Source organism: Lissotriton helveticus, chromosome 7, assembly GCF_964261635.1.
Source record: "Lissotriton helveticus chromosome 7, aLisHel1.1, whole genome shotgun sequence".
In the NCBI taxonomy this organism is placed as follows: domain Eukaryota; kingdom Metazoa; phylum Chordata; class Amphibia; order Caudata; family Salamandridae; genus Lissotriton; species Lissotriton helveticus.
The window spans coordinates 964,304,788-964,317,281 of NC_136068.1; the positions used below are offsets into that span (position 1 = coordinate 964,304,788).

Here is a 12,494-nt window from a genome sequence, read left to right on the forward strand (position 1 = left end):
GGGAATTCTTTTCCACCTAGAAAAATATTTCGAGACTTGTACTGGAACATGTTGGAGGCAAAGAGATTTGGCCGCTGTATTGAACCATCTTTTACGGCAGATTTCCTAGAACTAAAGCATTCTCCGGCCTTTGAGGCTTATTGGGACTGGATTACCATCCCAGGGGACAGGAAGAAATATCATCAGTTTAGGGTGGGGACATTACCACTAAATGCTCTCACTGCAAAATGGCGTGGGGGACAAGGTTCGGCCTGTCCCTTTTGTCCAGATCAGCGGGAAGTCATTGGTCACGTTCTCTTTGCCTGTCCAGAATATAAGGTACCCAGGAGATCTTGGTTAAAACCTATCTGTGTCCAGTTGGGTCTCAAAACGGGTTGTGAGGCTGTCAGGATTTTACGAACTGACAACTCCCAAGCCGTAGTTATAGCCATAGCTAAATTCCTCCATTGGATGTGGATAATTCGGGCCCGCAAAACGAGCCTACAGTAATTACGGCCTATGACACTTGAGATTGTAAAATGTTACTAGTGATTAATGTACTTAATGATTAATTTTAAAATATTTTTTTAAAAGAATGAAATGAATTTTATATCCATGTTCCTCCTTTTATCTTTATCTTCTTTTAAAATAATTTATTTAATGACTGTAATTTATGGATTTTATGTAGGGCGGTAGGCCAATCATTGTTAAATTGAGAGTTGAAGTGACGAATTGTGGATTTTATTAGCTGTCAATGAAGGGTAATTTTAAAATATTAAATTGTAACTGTCTTTTATGATTGAAAAAAATCGAAATAAAGACTTTGAATTGAATTGACTCCCCAACAGAAGTGTTCTTGTTTGTAAAACCATAACTACTTAACTATAATTTACAATAGTACAAAGATTGATTTCTTCTTTCTCATGAAAATGTGTTGTTTCATTGTTCACACAAATCCGTGTTTACATCACAGACACTGTTCTTAAAGTAGGATGAGGAACTCGAAGAGTTTGCATTCTTTTTTAAGGTCTGATGTCTTATATTCTAAGGGGCATCCAAGTGAATCACATCCATTGTAAATATTGAATATCTTGTAGAGATTCTGCATAACATATTCCAAATGCCCACGAGTGCTTCTAGATTCCGCATTATGTGAACACAGGTTACGTCGGAAGCTAAAGTAACGTTTAGAAATGTACCTTGAATGTGCAGAAGTAAAGAGGTTTTTCTTTCAAGAAATGTGCACATGTATATTTGTTTTCTGCCAAGGGCCACATTGTGTATGTTGTATATGCACTACTTTACTGTAGGTAATAGAATGGACAATGTTAGTAGGATTGTGTTCCTGTGCTTCCATGCAAAACAAAATCAATAACTTAGTGAATAACATTTTGGACAGAATCTACTGCATATAGATTAATTCTGAAGGACCCTAGGCACGAGTTATAGCACTGGCATCCTTACTGTACTGAAGTTGTCAGGCTGTCAAAATAGCAAGATACCAAAGCCGCTAATGGACTGCACAATCTGCCTTTCTTTGCTCCATAATTTACCTTTTTCTGGCTATATAACGTTTGGCCACTTAGTCACGTTATTAAGTCTTCCATTGTCTCACAATGATAGCGTCCCTGGGCACAGGTGTGCAGGTCAGAGGATTTGACAGGCGCCATTGTGTGATACGAATAAAGGATTTGATTACATCTTTGCTTTTGACACCATATATGATTGAATGTCCACACAAAGGTCCGCCACATTAATCTATTTCATGTGGGAAATTGTAGGCGGGCTTCTTTCTTCTGTTGATGGTTCATCTCTCGTTCCAGGAGTCTTCTTAGATGAAGTCATTGCAAGAGTGGCTCCAATGGTGGTCCTTGACCTTGGCACCTACTGCGGCTACTCTGCTATACGAATGCTGAGGCTACTGCCACCCGGGGGCAAGCTCTACACTGTGGAGCAATGCAGAGAAGTCGCAGACATGGCAGAAGAAATGATCCTGGTGGCTGGGTTCAAAAACATGCAGGTATGAAAACGACTGTGAAGGGGTGCCTTACATGAACAATGGTTGATTTATCAGAGGCCACAGGCGGGGACTCTGGCATCAGCATAGAGCCAATGAGAAGGGGCTCTGTGCATACGTCAGAGCAGGGTCCATAAGGTGGGTGCTACACTGCCGTGTTGCAGACACTGTAAGAGGCGCCTTCAAATTCAGCAAATGTGTGGCACATGCTGTCCCACAGCTTTCACAATCAAGGTCGTAGGTGACATTAGGCTGTTTAGAGCCTGCTGTGTGATGATAAGCATGGGAGATTATTTGTCTAATCAAAAATACTCTCTCCTTGTCTTCGTCACAGCAGTGTGGTAGCATACATGTGAGGGCTTAAGTAGTTTTTGTTCCTCCAAGGGATATTGAGTGATCAGGTGAGTTAGATTGATTCTCTTCACTAAGAGATGTGATTTCCTTCTACAGGGTACAGCAAAGTTGAAGTGGTTGTTTACTTCGTAAGAAAGCTGTGTAGATTCAGAATGGTCGCCTATAGTGGGCAGTGCCCATGACACCTAGTGAGAACACATCCTCTCCAGCTTACACGGCTCATGACTGCCTACCAGAGACCTTTCAACTTACCTGCAGCTGATTGTATACGTATGCATTTTCTGTATACTTGAGCCTTGCTAGCTTGCCTTAGCCCTCCCTGCCTGCATATATAAGTATTGACTGAATGCAAAATCCCTGCATTAACCTCTTCTACATCATCATCATGCTCTACTAACTTGCCTCCACCTTGCGAACCTAAATCATTTCTAATTTCCCTTTCATCAGATTACTTCATTGGTTTGGTCCTTAAAGAATCCCTCACTCTCAGCCTCTTGGACACCCTTGCCCTGCTTCCCTAATTGGTGTCCCAGGTTTGTTAAATGAAAAATGGGTCCCAGTCATGAAAGATAGCAAATTACCCAGGATGCTGGAGTTCTGCTATTGCAATCCTTTGATTGAGAGAGCAGGTTTGACCACCTGCTTCCTTCACTCCAGCCATTCCACCTCATGTGCTTTTCGGTGCTTGCTCAGTGCTTCCATCACAGGCACAGGAGATTGTAATAGTTGACATGGCGCATGGAAACCCTCCCTCACTCCTATTCATTGTAAAGTAGCTTGTAGTATATTTGGTCTAAAAAGAAGTTGAGCTATGTCCTTGACATGCCAGTACCCATGTCATGCACTCACCTGGTCCTAACCGCAGAGATGACACTGGAGCTGATGCTGGACCTCCTATCACTCTCAGACCCGCACAAGATCAAGGGACCAAACTCCTTAGATCCAGCACGGCCCCCGGGGGGAAATAGGAAAAGAGAGACTTGCAGTATTGGATCATCTTAGCAGCTGTACAACACTGCATAGCAAGTCAGTCTTTCAGTGGTGGCCAAACTAGGTAGGCCCCTCGCCCGGATGATTGCAGCGGACAGCCAATATAGACTTATCCATAAGAGCTGTGCGGGTATGATAAATAAACGTAGCAAAGTTGGTCATGTGCTTTATAGTGTCCAATAAATATAACTGTTGGACAGCCTCGTTTGCTGTGCGCATGCCCAGTTGAAGGAGAATGGGCTTTAGGTGGATTTGGCGAACTAGCTGCAAGGTGGGAAAGCAAAGTAAGATGTGAGCCAGCGACTCTCGTTTATAGTTGCAGAGGCGACACTCCGTGATGACAGGTCTTACTTTCACCATTGGATACAGTTCTTTTAGGGGGAGGGGATGTAATCTGACTGCAAGAATCCTATGGAGGGCTAGTCTCCCCACGGGCTGCGTAAAGTGTAGTTTAAGGCCAAGTGATGTGTGGGGGGAATTTTGGGTCTTGTGAAAGCATCTGGCTACCAGAGCTTCAATGTCCAACATACGAGAGCATGATCGTACTTGCTTTTGTATTGCTATTTTGATGGTAGTATACTTAATTATGTTGGAGTCCCAATTCTCTGTGGCTAGTTTCAAGAGTTCTTTGGCTGAGTCGAGGCCATTAGACCAGGGATTGTCAGGCTGTTGAAAGATATAGTTAACAGCCTTCATCGAGTGCTCTGGTGCCACAGTTGTTAAATAAAAGTATTTCGCTAGAGCCGCTAATTCTTCCAAAGTTTGTCGGTTGAGATTGAATTCCAGGCGAATTAAAGTATTCCTGGTGCAGGCTGGTAGAAGAAATAACTTTTTGTAAGCTGCACAATGTATCTTTTCCAGGTCCTGAGCAAATTTACCTGGAAATGCCTGTAGCGCATAGTTGAGGGAAGGTAGTAGTTTTGCCCTCAAGACTCTTTGAATGGCCGTTGTTCTTGGGCTTTCTAAGACGGCACAGAGTTTGCAGATAGCGTTGGTGACCATTTTCCCTTTCTGCGGAGCTTGGGGTGATGGATCCGTGAGCGGCCAGTTTCACAGATCCAAACCCCAAGATAGTTATACGATTGTGCACAATTCAGGATTAATGGGTCCAGCCTCCACTTTCCCACTTTTTTTTCGGATAGTGGCCAAAGATCACTATCTTGGATTTAGTTGGATTGGCGACCAGCTTGTTTTTGGCGTTGTACTCTGAGAGTGCAGTCAATGCTTTTTAGAGACCAATCTTGGTATGAACCAAAAGGACCAGGTCATCAGCATATTGCATCAGCTAAATCTTATTTTGCCAGATCCTGGGGGTCGCTAGAGTGGCTCCGTGCAGAACATTGCCCATATCCACTGTATATAAATTAAAGAGCAACGGGGCGAGGACGCAACCCTGCTTAAGCCCGCGATCCATGGTGATTTTTTCTGTAGTGTGAGTTTAACTGTCACCCAGGTTCGCAAATACAGGGATCTACTGGCTTGTAGCAGCGACGGGCTGATTTTCCAACATGGCGATTCCTGCCTTAGGATGTTGCAGTCTACCCCATCAAATGCTGCTGTATAAAACAAGCAAAAAGCGGCGTAGTGCCGTGAGCCACTGCTTGGTGTACTAGGTATGATAGGGCAATGATGTTATCTATGGTGGAACCTCCTGATCGGAACCCAGTCTGGTAGAAGGGGAGGAGACCTTCCCTACTAACCCAATCCGCTAGTTCCGCCAAAACAGTGCTTGCATAAGCCTTGCCTTCAATGTCCAATAAGGCAATCATATGATAATTCCTGGGGTCAGTGCTTGGCCCTTTTTTGTATTTTGGATGCAGCAGTGACTCCCTCTAGGAGTCTGGAACGTCCTCCTGTAACCTGCACTCGGACTACAGCTGAGCCAAATTGTCAGCCCCAAAGTCGATATCCTCCCTGAAGAGGGAGCCAGGCAGGCCGTTAGGGCAAGGAGCTCCATTATGACGTATTTTATTCAAGATGGTTTGGATTACTTGTTTGTCTAGGGAGGTAAAATCGACCAGAGGTTCCACAGGATTTTGTTGTGATGTTGCCAGAATACCCCCTAGTATTGTGGTTCTATCTGATGGATTTACATTCAGGACATCGGTGTAAAGAGTTTTCACGTGGGCTATCCAGGTACTTGCATCTGGTTGGTTCTCTCTATTAGAGGTCCCATGAATTATCTTGTTTAGATATTGCCAAAATTCTTGGGATTTGCTTGGTGCCAGCAGCTCGAAGATCTTCAGCCATTTTGCCTCTGTAAGTTCACGTTTTGCCTACCAAACCAGTAATGAATGGCTCTTGGCCACTAGTTTAAGTTCCTTTTTGGCAATCTCTGACCCGGTTGCCCGATAGGCCCTGCATCTGCAGTTTAATTTTTTGGAGCATTCCTTAATTGCTGGTTGATATCCCATTGTGTGTGCGGGGTTTGCGTTGGTTCTGTGTATAATGCTCCCCCGGAGCAGCCATGCTAAATCATAGGCAACTGTACCCCATTCCCCTATGAGGCCCTTGTTGTTGAGACCAGTCTGCCAGCCTTTCCATGTTAATTTCCATGAAACAAATTTATGGCTTGGGAGCCGCCCCCATTTGATTATTCTAAGGAGTCTATGCACTTCTTCCCCCTTTGTTGTCCCGACGCAGCGAAGAGTGTAGCGGGTTTTCGCTGTGATGGATAATTGCAGGGTTAGGGCACATGGTCACTTTCATTCCGTGGTTGAACTGCATAATTTGACATATGTTTTTGTAGTCTCTGACTCAGTAAGATATAGTCTATTGTGGTCCGGTTGTTGTAAGTGGGTGCTATGACTACCCCTGAGTTGACTTTTATGGTTAGAGAGTGTGCCGTTGACAGATTATATGCCCGCATAAGGGCATTGAAACGTCCAGTGCTGCAGTTGGAGTGTCTTTCAAGAATGTTCAGCCTGTTAAAGTCCCCAAGGATGATGGAGTCCATGCCTGCAAACTGCAATAGCAGGATTTCATCTTGTTTATTAACCGAATAAGTTTGTCCTTCGGACCCGGCCCATGGAGGTTATAATAAACATTGATTAAAAGTATTGATATTGGGCCGTCTGTCGTATTCAAACCTTTCAGAGTGCCGGACAAAAACGTATGTGAGGTGTTCTTTATCACTGTGAAAAGTACTTTCAGAGCATGATTGATGTATATAGAGATCCCCCCCGAGGGTCTCCCGAAAATATTGCATTTTATTGCAGGTTTAAAATATTCCGCGTAGCTCCCTATTGGTGTAGATGACGTTGCCCATGTTTCTTGGGCACAGATCATATCTGCACCTGCGAGGAATGTTGTTGCAGATGGACTTTGCAAAACTTTGTTACTTCCTGCTACGTTCCAAGTCATGATCTTGATCGTTTGGTTGTTATCTGCAGGGCTTCTATGCTGGATACAGCCGTTGTTTGAAACTGACCTTACCTTTGGTGGCATCGACTGATTGCTTGATAAGGGCCTAATATTAGGAGCTAAAATTTAAGGCCAGTGGAAGCCTGGACCAATCTTTAATACTGTTCCCCTTAGTTGAACAAGTGCGATTGGCCCCCCTCTACATGTGCGATGATTTGGATTGAACTATTGCTCCCCAAATGTATTTTCGGGCCCCCTATGGAGCCGTGTAAAATGGGTCCTGTAGCTGGTTGAGTTGAATGTTTGCTGTTCGTCCTTTTCTGGCTGATCATTCCTTGTGCTCCCTGCTCTGCACTTGGCACGTTATTTTTCAGGATCATAGGATATTTAGTAGCGAGCGGGGGCTTGATTTTTATGCCCCAATTGTCCAATTGGGTATTGTATCCTCTCAGGGCTACCGCCATGACCAGGTTGGAGAAAGTTATCTCTGTGGTTTCATTTGCTTCATTTAGCCCTGAGCCAGAGAAAGGCACTGTCTCGATATCAGTTGTTTTTATGTTTTCTAAACCCTGGATGTTTTCGCAGAGCTTCAGAAGGTTTCCTCTGTTGAGGATGTCCCAATTCCCCTGCAAGGTATATTCGGGGTATAGGAGTACTTTGAGATTTTCTCGATCTATGGCATGATCTTTGAAGGGCTGAATGTGTTTAAAAATTGCCTTTGGTGCATTCAAGGGTTCTGTAGGATTCCAAGTTGAATTCCCACAGGGGCTAGAGCCTTCCCCGGTCCAGTTTTTTCTTAGGGCCCATGGTTGTGAGTCACTTCCGGGGGTAGGGATGCGAACAAAGGGGGGTACGGGGTCATTGTTGCTCGCTTTAACAGTTTTCGTCTCCCTTTGATTGTTAGTTGTGTTTGCAAATTGGGGCTCTTTTTGGACTATAGACTGTTCAAGGACTGATTTATTTGTATTATGAGGTTTGGATGTTCCTTGTTGGGTGCTGCCGGTGTTGGCGTTATCTACTTTAATTGCTTGGGACCATACTGTATTAAGGTCCGGGTGTCCATTCTGTTCTTGGTGTGGCTCTTCAGCCTGTGGGTCTCATGTATTGACAAAATGGCCGCTGAGATCTGGAACTGTTATGCTCAGGCTTCTAATCGGTTTGTCCAGTTTCCTGGGGGGCGCTGAGTGGGCATGCCATTAGTAATTGTGCCATCCATTTGTGTATCTGTGTTTTGATCATTACCAGTTTTTGGAGGAAGACAGAGTCGTTCTGGTTCATCTTGTTGTGCTCTCTGTTTTCCTGTTTTTCTGACGCAAGCCAATGAGTTATTGTACCATCATGATAACTTTTACTGTTTTTTGTTTTGTTTAGCTTTTTCAATCTTTTCTTGTTTTTTTTCAATTTTTTCTGGATAGGTGTTGACATTCTATAATTGGCGGTTTTAGATCATCTGACTTTCCAGAGCCTTTATCAGATTTAAAGCTGAGTTGTGGTTCAGTCTGCAAATTGAATTTAAAGGCCAAGTCATTGTCGCTAGATGCGCTTTTGAAGCTGTTTCTATCGTGCCTAGAGGTTTCCTGCATTTTTTCTGGTCTAACCTGATTGACCTGTGGCCTTAGCTGTGAGGCAGATGTTGGCTGCATGTTTTTCATCCTTATTCTTTTGATTTGATCTTCTTTGGGCCCGATGACTCATGTAAGACTTTATTCACGTTTGTTTGTGAGGCTTCCTACTTGAGCTCTCAGTTGGATTTGGTTGGGGAGAGCGGGATATGTTGTTCATCCGCCTATTGACCTCACACTTAAGGTCCGTGACTAAAGTGCTCATTATTTCTGGGAGCTTTTCCAAATTCTGCAGAATTGCGCTGCACCCACAGCCATCTTGTTTTACCTTAACATCTGTGTTTGCCTGAGCTCCTCGAATCAGTGAGTTTAAAAGTTCCAATTTCAAATCCAATCCTGAGATCAAGCTGGCGACTGTTTGCAGTATGTTTTTTTGTGTGTCCAACTTATCTATGTGCATTATGGCCGCATTTGCCATTGAGATCAAAGCTTTGTTGATCAATGCAAGATGATTCTCTATTTTTGAGGCACCGAGACAGTTTTCATTTCAGTTTTTGGAGAGCTAGAGGACCCTGGCTCATTTGTGCATAGAAGGAGGCTTGGGTTTGAGGAGTTAGGACACCCTTTGAATGGAGAGCTCTCACTTCTGGGCTTGGCGGGCCATGGCTCGTTTACACATAAAAGGCGGCTTGGGTTTGATGAATTAGAACACCCTTTAGAGGGAAAGCTCTCACTTCTGGGCTCGGCTGGCACCCCAGGTATGAAGGACCATGCCAAAGGGTCCAGTTGAGGCTTCAAAGGAGTAGTGCAATTGCCCGTAATGTGTCTTGTTAAGGGAGGAAACTCCTCACTTACCTCTAAGAGGGTACTGGGGTAAGCTTCCATGGGTCCGTTGTCTGGATTTGCGGACACTGGTGTGCAGTTTGCTAAGTTGTTGGGGCAAAACGGGCCTTGATCAATTGAGAGCTCTTGTACTTGAGAGCTGTTGCCCTCAACTATGATAGTTTCCGGAGAAAGTGGAGTGGCAAGTGAAGGTCTTTGATATAAAGTCTCATATATATTGGTGCATGCTGATGTACTAGCGATGGTTTTGATGCAAGTCTCAAAGCGTGGTGCGACCGCTATTTCCCCAGGATTGCCAGGGTGGCCTGATTTGCCTTTTTTCCTTGTTTGTTGAAAATAGGCTCTAATGTCACTATTGCCATTAGGACTGTTCCTGTTGCCGTTTGCGGTGGGTTCACTTAAATTTGATTTTGGATTTGGATTTGAATTTAAATTCATAGTCTTCACACTTGAGGTTGAAGAAGTTGGAGAAGAGTTAGTTAGCTGCTCATCTAATTGTTGCCCCTCCCGGGGGATCGAACTGGATCTTACACATCCTTTGTCTGGAGGGTACAGCATCTTAGACATTTGACTCTTGCGGATTTATGTAGGCGATAGTTAGATTGAAGCTGGTCAACCCTGCATTTCTTGTCTGCATGATTGTTCTATACTCTGAGCTCTAAGATTCCGGGGGGGTCCAGGTACCCTTGTCCGGCAGTACTGATGGTCCTGGTTACCTGGTTGCCCGGTGATGAAGCTGGTATTGACCTGTTTTTTTTGAACAAGTGAGCCTAGCCGGGAGAATCTGTCCGGTAAATACCCCGGTCCCGGGGCAAATAAGGCTGGAAGCTTTTGAAGGTTTTTTTGGGGGCAAGCAGAGGCGGAGCCGGAACCGGAGCTTGGGCACAGAGCAGGGCACACTGGCGGACTGCAAGCTGCACCTAACCTAGTTGGGTTGCTCCGCGGTCATGCTGGGCTCTACACTCTGCAGCCGCCAGTAGGGCGGCCGTGCTCTCTGCGCTTTCTGCGCTCAACCTTCCAGGTCCCACGCCTCAAGCTGCCTCTGGTAGCCTTTGGTTGCCTCTAGTTGCCTTTGGTTGCGTGGGTGGTTGAGAGTTGGGGAGTGGGGGAGAGTGAGGACTCCACATACCTCATGTCTCATCCCCGGTGGCTTCCACAGCGTTTGAAAGAGCTCTCCCCGCTACAGGTCTTGGTTCTTGATTCCACAGTGCTTGGTGCGAGCGCTCCCCTGCAGCGGGTCTTGGTTCTTGATTCCGAGCACCGAGCAATCAGCCCCAAGCTCCAATGCGAGGTAATGTGATGTGATGCAGTGCCGTACTGCAGCCAGATAGAGAGGGGGGACTCTGAGCGGGACAATCAGCGAGGGCGGGCAAGCGTACGGATGGCAGGATGGTTTCCAATGCGAGGTAATGTGATGTGATGCAGTGCCGTACTGCAGCCAGATAGAGAGGGGGGACTCTGAGTGGGACAATCAACGAGGGCGGGCAGGCGTACGGATGGCAGGATGGTTTTCCTTTTGTTTCGGTGCTTCTTCTGCGTTTCCTTTCATGGCTTCCTGCTCCCGTGCCCACTCCCGCGCTGCTTCTTTGGTTTCTGATGCTGGCTGCTGGCTCTGATCCGAGTGAAAACCTGGACTGGAAGAAAAATCTATAGTCTGTGAAGATGCAGGTACTCAGTCCTGCTTACTACTATAGAAGGATTAGTGTGCACTAACCTGATATCAGGTGCTTAGCCTAGTTCTTCCACTTGACTGAACTTCGAAGAAGATCTCGAGGCTTTGGCTCATGGAGTCGCGGGGTCTGGAGTAGCTGTGCATGAGGGAGAGAGGAAGAAGACGTCTAGGGAACTAGAGCCATGGAACCATTGGCTTACTCGAAATTGATGGAGATTGGAGCACTTCTCGTTGCCAGCTGGACTCTGCATGTGATTGGTAAGGGTGATGTTTGTTCCTCGGGGAGCGAGGCCAAGCCACGACTCTGGGTTGGGTGGGGTTTATATACCCTCTCAGTGGCTCAACAGATTTAGCTAGATCAAGTGAAGAACATGGCTGCTTGGAAGGTTATCAAGTCTTGAAGAAAAGAAGTGTTAGTACACTCGCTTCGACTTTACAGTATGGGCAGGTGCAACTTGATGATGGGTACCAAATAACATGAAATGAATGCATCATTTTCGCTTGAGCGTGCATAATGGAAAACAACACCAAGTTCTCAGTAACAGCGGAAGCAAGGCATGCCATTGGCTCACGGGATCCTAGGGGGAAGCTTGCAGGGATTCAATGGAAAACAATACGACGGCCCTAGTAACAGCTGGTGCAGATAATCTATTTGATCATGGGTTCTGGGGGACGCCTGCAGGGATTCAAGCGCAGTGGAATTACAGGTTTTGGGGAGCATCAGTCATGGTATCATAGTGTGCCATAAAGTGCCACAAGGTAAAGGAACAGGAGTCCAGCATGCTACACCACTATGGAGGGGGCACAGGAAGGGTTCTGGACAGAGAGGGCGCGAGAGGGGATCGTGACAGAGAGGATGCAAGAGGGGGTCATGACACTGTACAAGGCCAAAGGGACTGCAATAAAATCATTCATGTCAGGTGCTGCATGATATACTACTGGTATCTCAGAGGAAGCGGTATGTCCAAGAAGTCTCACTGTTTCTCCAACTCCTCAATTTGTTTTTTGTACAGATCAGTTATGGTAATGCAGATGGACAGTGGCAAGGTGACACAGTACAGTCACTGTCCCCAAGGCTCCATGTTCCCTCCGTCCAGCCATAACTTGACGGCCTCATCCTCTGCTTCATAAAAGTCTGTGAAAAACAAAAGGAAATGATGGACGGAGCGTTGACAATACAAGCACTCACCCCCAGTCAACTGATCTGGGTTTAATCCATCACCGTTCTTTAGCCCACTCTGCCACCCCAGTTCAGACATGGCCATATGCAAATCAGTCTGACCCTGTGCCTCATGGGAACAGTCCAGCCCGAACTGCCAAGCCATGCCTTCGCTTGACCGGAAACAAGCTACCGGGGACCGGTTTCTGGCATTTCAGCCTTCTTCAGCCCGGCTTGCTTGAATCCAGTGGCAAAGTGAGCAAGGAACTCACGTCTGAGCATACCCTGCCAACTTATGGCGAACAAAGAAAAACCAAAGGAAATGATGGACGGAGCGTTGACAATACAAGCACTCACCCCCAGTCAACTGATCTGGGTTTAATCCATCACCGTTCTTTAGCCCACTCTGCCACCCCAGTTCAGACATGGCCATATGCAAATCAGTCTGACCCTGTGCCTCATGGGAACAGTCCAGCCCGAACTGCCAAGCCATGCCTTCGCTGGACCGGAAACAAGCTACCGAGGACCGGTTTCTGGCATTTCAGCCTTCTTTAG

The 12,494-nt window shown here is 45.9% G+C and overlaps 1 pseudogene across 1 annotated transcript in view; it reads left to right on the forward strand.

The window, feature by feature from the left end:
* The window catches only part of LOC144767159 (transmembrane O-methyltransferase homolog), a 130,904-nt pseudogene that overhangs the window by 81,352 nt on the left and 37,058 nt on the right, over positions 1-12,494 (forward strand). The window contains exon 3 of the transcript XR_013598083.1: positions 1,803-1,999. The product of XR_013598083.1 is annotated as a transmembrane O-methyltransferase homolog (transcript). The remainder of the gene's footprint in view (positions 1-1,802; positions 2,000-12,494) is intronic.